Here is a 7,433-nt window from a genome sequence, read left to right as displayed (position 1 = left end):
ATTTTAGGTCAGAAACTATGAGCCCTGCTTGAAGTCTTTTGGGAAGCTCACTAATTGAACTGTCACAAAGCAGGTAAGTTCTGTGCCCACGTGGCTAGGCTGTTCACTTTCACATCTGAAACCAACAAGCAGGCATCAGTGTTCTATACAAGTGGCGTCCGTAAACTAAAAGCCGTTTTTCTTTCCTTTTTTTTTTTTTTTTTGCTACGTGCAGCACAGCTTCTGGGATCTTTGTTCCCCAACCAGGGATGGAACCTGGGCCCCAGCAGTGAAAGCACTATGTCCTAACCACTGGACTGCCAGGGAACTCTGTGTTTGTTTTTTTAATTAGGTTAATTATTTTGGACTGGAAATGTGTACTGAGAGTTAGAAAGAGGTTTAAGAAGCATAAATATTCAACAGTTTTTAAATGAAGTGATTTTTTTTTCCGTTCATAGATATTTAATTGGACATTTTTCTTTTTTAGGTTGGTGTTAAGTCTAAAATGGTCATTTAAAGCACATCAAGCATTAATGTGTATATGTGTTAGCATTTCTTTTCGTTTTTATAATTTATAGAATAACTTTGACACCCAAGGTCTGTTTTACTTTTCAGAATGAGGTTTACTTACGGGATGAGTTTTAATCTACATCAGTCTTTTACATAAAGTTTTCATTCTAGTAAACTGCATTAAGGACTGCAAACAAATTTATGATGTTTTCTTATAAGTTCATTGGGTGTGTGTTAGTCATTCAGTCGTGTCCAACCCTTTGTGACCCCATGGATTGTAGCCTGTCAGGTTCCTCTGTCCAGGGGATTCTCCAGGCAAGAATACTGGAGTGGGTTGCCATTCTGTTCTCCAGAGAATCTTCCCAACCCAGGGATCAAACCCAGGTCTCCCGCATTGCAGGTGTATTCTTTGTTATTTGAGCTACCAGTGATGCTAATAAGTTCATTGTATCATTTTCCAAATTTTAAAAAAATAGATTTTATTAATCTTAGGGATAATCAGTAGTTATTTGTCATTGTCATTTCTTAGTTAAAACTAATGGCAGCAATAAAGGTAAAGAAAATTTTTACTTTTTTTTTTTTTTAGAAAAATTTTAAAAGTTTTTCTTTTCTAGCCATTATGAGGCTTTTAGTCACTAGCTCATGAACAATGGGTTTTATTCTCTATGTGAAAATAATTTGACATGAGCTTACCTGGATCAGGTTGCTTTCAGTGTACATTCCTGATTTTATAGCCCAGTAGTCTGATTCCCGAGTTATTGCCCATTTTTAGAAAATTACAGAATTGACCAAGCATTCTAGGAAAACGACATATGATCTGTCTCCCTCACAACCTCCAGTCATCCTAGAGAAGAGAGAATAGACATTTGAAGTAGGACTTTCTTCGTGCTCTCGTTTACTGCTTCCCTCTTTGTCTTGCCCTAGGTTGAGAACAGAATTAGCCTCTTAAGTCACTGCAGTTTCCTAGAAATTCCTTGGCCTTAGAAGGACAGCTCTATTCACATCCCTACAGCCTCTGCTGCCAATTGTACGAAAATGCAACCTTTACTTGTGTGAGTTAGCACCTGCATGGTGAACACGCAGCAAAACCAACAGAGAGCCACCAAGCAGCCGTGGCTGGTCCAGGGAGCAGCTCTCTTGTCCACCTTCCAGAGGTTGGTGTTCAGTTGGTCAGTAGCTGTCTTTGCTCTCGGTTCAGCCCCTTCAGGAAACACTGTAGGAGTGGAACATTCAAAATACTGTAGCAGGGAAGAAATCTTTACTGCAGAGATGATCAGAGAAGGTTTCATCGAGTAGAACAGAGTAGGCTTTGAAGGGACCATAATCTCCGTAGACCAGAGGAGGGGCATCAGGATTGTCATTCTGGGAGTAGAAGACAGCGTGAATAGGTGTCAGGGAGATGAAAGTATGTTTGGAAAAGGGGCAGTCCAGGCAGGTGGGGTGGAGTTTTTGCTGTGATGCTCAGAGTTAAGGTTTAGCGAGATTGTGAAGGACAGCCTATGGCGAGTTAGGAGGTTGAGTATATTTTCAGTGGTAAAGCATTGAAAGTTTTTGCGTATGAGAGAAATAAACGTTAATCAGTTGCTTTTTTAGGTGATTAATCTGTTAGTAAGTATAGTTATCAAGTGCTGCTCCTTTTTTCTTAGCAAATTTGAGTACCTTAGGTCCCATCATTAAGTTAGCTAAAATTTGGTTGTTAAATTTTTCACACAGGTCCAGAAGCTGACTCTCATACACCTAGCAAGAGTATTTCACAAGAAAGTTAAGACTAAGTGGTTTAAAGCTATCACCAGGAAATATCATCAGGTCATGACATATGATTTTATGTAAAGCCTTACTAATGAGAAATTCTTTGCAGTATATACTTGGGAAGGAATGAAAACATGACCAGAAATCACTTTTCACCTTGGGATGATGTTGGAAAATTTATTTTAAATACTTGAAAGGCTTATTTTAGTTTCCATGCTGAGCTCAATTACTTGTGGATACATACTCCAATGAGTATAAACATTACAGTGTTCTTCTGGAATTCCCGTGGAGCAACTCCCAGAAAATGTCTATTTTAGATGGAATCTTTAAACTGAAATATCTATGACACAGGATATATAAATCAACACAAATTATTTTAAAAATACACTGTATTTTAAATGTGATCCCTTATGTTATCTGTGTGTACGTGTATCCCCCCATCTTTAAGTACTTGGTGGAGTCAAAGCTAGACTAAAGACAGTAGATGAATACATTTAAACTTTTTTTTTTCCATAGCAAAATTTCTAATCTTTTAGGATATGGTGCCAAGATATTTTTAAAGAGTATTGGAAAGATGGGACTTGAAACAGTAATTGTTACACTGTGAAGAATACGTAGTATGGTAAAATACTTAATTTGGATTAGACCAAGTCTAAATTAATGAAAAATATAAGTTATAAATTATCTTTTCTGGGTTTGTTTTGAAGTATGACACATTAAAAACTTGCTGTAATGGATGCTGTGAAATAAAATGGAGAAAATTAATGAAAGATTACAAATTAAGTCAGTGTTATATTCTGTGTCACCAAAATTCATTAACGTGTCAGGCACAGTGGAAGTCATACATTTTGAAACGTCCTATTGCACAGTTCAGTTACTTGGCTTAGATTAATATAGCTTAATGATTAGGATATTAATTAATCTTTGCTTAACTTACACATGGACTTGGAGAGTGGTATGAAATAACATTAATATCATCTCTTTTTATCTCAAAAACTGAGTAAAAGATGGATTATGAAGTTGGCTGATGCCTTATAATGAAATTTGAAATTTAAAAACTGATTTTTTTTTTCATTTCATGTAAAATGTGTAAAGAATCCACCTGCAATGCGGGAGACCTGGTTTGATCCCTGGGTTTGGACGATCCCCTGGGGAAGGGACAGACTAAAGGGCTTCCCTTGTGACTCAGCTGGTAAAGAATCTGCCCGCAATGCAGGAGACCTGGGTTCAGTCCCTGTGTTGGGAAGATCCCCTGGAGAAGGGAAAGGCTACCCACCCCAGTATTCTGGCCTGGAGAATTCCATGGACTGTATAGTTCATGGGGTCGCAAAGAGTCAGACACTACTGAGAGACTTTCAAAATGTGTATTACAGTTCTACAGATACACATACCAGTATAAAACTGGCACAAGCTTACCTTTGCTTTTCTTTTTTAGCAGTTAATTTGGTGATTTTAGAAGGGTTGTTTGTGTATGATTTATGTGAAAATTTTCCCTTTCCCCAGGTTCTCTGGTTAAACCTACAGTAAGCATCTTTGAAGTTTCCCTGCTTCATTTCTTGGCCTCACTGGTTATAAAGCTTGGTTACCAGGACTGAGTGGTCTCCTTCAGCTTTATATCACTGAATTTTTAAATGAGAATTACAGCATTTCTTGCATGTTTTATATTTTTATTTGATCAAAATATTTTTATATTTTGGTTTCTTTGCTAAAGAAGTGATGACTAAGAATAACAGTGAGCAGTGGCAATTCACTTATCTGTTATTAAGTGATAAGGTGGGTTCAAATAACTATATTTTTTCCATATATCACTGATTTCCAGACTGGCATGCTCACTTCAGTATATAGGACTATCAAATCATTATTTTAGTCCCACCTCTAAAACTTTATCATGATTGTGTTCTGGACTTTGTGCTTTACCTCCAATTTGACCTGTTTTAAATTAAAATTATTTTCTTCCTTAAAATTGGCTAGCTTCATTACTTTCCTATTTCTGTTGTTGGTACCATTATTCTGTGCCACCATAGCTCAAACTCAGATATCCTTTGGACTCTTTCTTTTTTTTTCCACTTTGTTTTATTAACTCTGTTTCTGTTAGTTTATGTCATTACCTCTCTTCTAATTTCCCAACCCAATGTTTTCCTTCTTTTGTGTACCCATGTAAACAGTCATCAGTTTTCAAAGGAATAGGAGGCAAGAAAGTACATTTTACAGTAAATTAATAGTAAGTCTTTTGTGTTTATTTATTGTAATTCTAAAGTTAGCTTGGAATTTTACAGAGCTTTAAGGTCATTCTAAATATGAGGTATACAAAATAGATACTGACTGAAAATTCTAATTAGTAAAAAGCACTGGCTTCTTCTGTAACATCAGAATATATTCTCTTTATAAACTCCACTGATTTTAAGGTTTTCAAACTACTTGTGATACTTAATCCCAAAATACTGGTATAATGGAGTTATTCATTCATTGAACATTTACCCATGATTGCTCTATACCAGACACTCAAAATTGAGACGTACCAAGAGATGAAAGGTTTGAATTGCTAGAAAAATGATTTTTGTTCTTGGATAGAAAGGTTTAATATAAGGGTAACAGTTTTGCCTACACATCAGTTAATGCTGCTGCTGTTGCTGCTTCTAAGTCGCTTCATCATGTCCGACTCTGTGCGACCCCATAGACGGCAGCCCACCAGGCTCCCCTGTCCCTGGGATTCTCCCGGCAAGAACACTGGAGTGGGTTGCCATTTCTTTCTCCAATGCATGAAAGTGAAAAATGGAAGTGAAGTCGCTCAGTCATGTCCAACTCTTAGTGACCCCATGGACTGCAGCCTACCCGGCTCCTCCGTCCATGGGATTTTCCAGGCAAGAGTACTGGAGTGGGTTGCCATTGCCTTCTCCGAATGATGATGTAGTCAATTAAAATTCCATAAGGATTTTTTAAAGAAACTTGAAAGTCATTGAAAGTCTATGAGGAAGGATATACAAAACTCACTAGGAGAAAGAATTTTTTTTATTTTGACAAATGACATTAAAATATAAAGTAAGATAATTAAAACAGAATATTTCTGGTTTGAGATAGACAAACCAATAGAACAGTCCGGAAATATATTCAAGATATCTGTGGGGATTTATAGTGATGTGATAAAGGGCAACATTTCAGGTCAAGAGAACGATGGAGTGTTCAGTAAATCCTTCTGGGATAACTGGTGTGTGCTTAGTCACTTCAGTCCTATCTGACTGTTTGCAACCCCATGGACTTGTAGCCCACCAGGCTCCTCTGTCCATGGAATTCTCTAGGCAAGAATATACTGGAGTGGGTAGCCATTCCCTTCTCCAGGGGATCTTCCTGACCCAGGGATCAAACCTGCATCTCCTGCATTGCAGGCAGATTCTTTACCATCTGAGCCGCCAAGGACAACTGGTGGCTACTGGGAGGAAAAAAAAAACCAAACAAACAATTTGGTCCCAGTCTCACTGTCATACCCAAATAAATTCCAAGTGGGTTGGAATTTAAATGTGAAAGGGGAGAAGTGAAACCATAAAGTACTAAACAGATCCTGGATGAATATTATGAACTTGGAATAGAAAAGGGAGTAGAAAAGCCTTTTCAGGTATGACATGTAATTTATAAAAGAATATATTGATAAATTTGACTAAAATGAGAAGCCGTGCCACAAAACAGCCGTAAACAAAATTCTGATATTGTGAAAAAGGGCTGTTTTTCCTAATGAGCTCCACAAATGTATAAGTAATAGGCAAAGAAAAAGATACAGAAGCAATTAAAATGGACAAGTAATAAAGATGGTCAAGCTTACCGATAATTATGTAAAACATTATTATTATGGAGAATTTTGAACACAGAAGTAAACTGAAAAGTATAATGAATTTGCGTAAATCCATCACCTGTTTCAGTAATTAACTCATGGCAAATTGGCTTTAATGTGTAACCCCCATTTATTTACCCAGTCGGTATTATTTTAAGCATATTTCAGTCATTCTGTCATTTTATCTGTAAATATGTCAGTTACCACCAAAAGGTAACTTTTTGTAACATAATTACAAGTTATTATCAAACCTAAGTAGAACAAACAAAAACAACAAATCTCTCATATCTTCATACTCACTTAGAGTTCAGGTTTCCAATTGTCTATGGACATCACAGCTGTCTTTTTTCCCAAGAATATTTGAATCAGGATCCAGTTACAGTCCCCACACAGTGATTGGTTGACCTGTTTCCAAAGTCTTTAATTCTTAGGTTTCTGCTTCATCTCTCTTTTTCTCTTGTGATTTATTGGAGATAGGGGATTGTCTGTCATAGGGAGTTTTCTCAAACAAGGACAGTGCTGATTTTGTTGGCGCATATGATTCTGTGCTGTGTAGTTGTTCAGCATTACTTAATGATGTAAAAATATCTTTTATCGGTTTCAGAAAACTTTCATTTTTTTTTTTTTCTATCTTTCGTGTCTTCATTCTGGGTGTTTCTAACCTATATTATGGCTCATCAACTTTTTTCTTTAGCTGTGTCTAATTTTTTAAACCCATTCATTCAATTCTTAATTTCAATTGAGTTTTTTCTCCCTCAGTTCTGGAATTTCTAGGTGGTATTTCAAATTATTTTTTCTAATTTTCTGACAGAATTCTTAGTCTCCTCTTCGATTTTCCTATAAAGTCTGTCTGATAACTCAATTATCTGGTCTGCTCTGTGGCTCGTGATGCTGACTTCCCTCCTAGGCTGTCTGACTGGTGGTGTTTTGTGTGTTGACACTGTGTGTGGAAAACAGATGAGGGAGGGCGCTGTTGATCTTCCTTCAGAATGGATTTATCATTGTTTCTGTAAGGTGAGTGGGGGCACTTAGGATCACCGTGATCCAGAAAGGGCTTGAGGTTTGAAGTTGGGTTCAGTTCCGTATTCTAGCATCACCCAAAGCCAGGAGCGCTCAGCAGGGCCCTTCTCGTTGGGCGGCCCTGAGCTCCAGTTCTTGTCCCCTTTCCCTGCCATCCTGCTGAAAGTCCTGCTCAGTTCTGATCACCTCGTCGGCAGGTGTCTCCATGGGGAAAGCAGTCCCAGGTCGTAGGCTCACCTCTGTAGATTTGCATGGCCACAGTCCTTAGGCTTTCACTGCCTTGTTAGCATTTGGACGCTTTCAAGCTGCTGCCCTTGGTCTTGCCCAGCTGCAGAGCCGTCTTCAGTGAGAA

Source organism: Muntiacus reevesi, chromosome 2, assembly GCF_963930625.1.
Source record: "Muntiacus reevesi chromosome 2, mMunRee1.1, whole genome shotgun sequence".
Lineage (NCBI taxonomy): Eukaryota > Metazoa > Chordata > Mammalia > Artiodactyla > Cervidae > Muntiacus > Muntiacus reevesi.
This window is presented reverse-complemented; position numbering follows the sequence as displayed.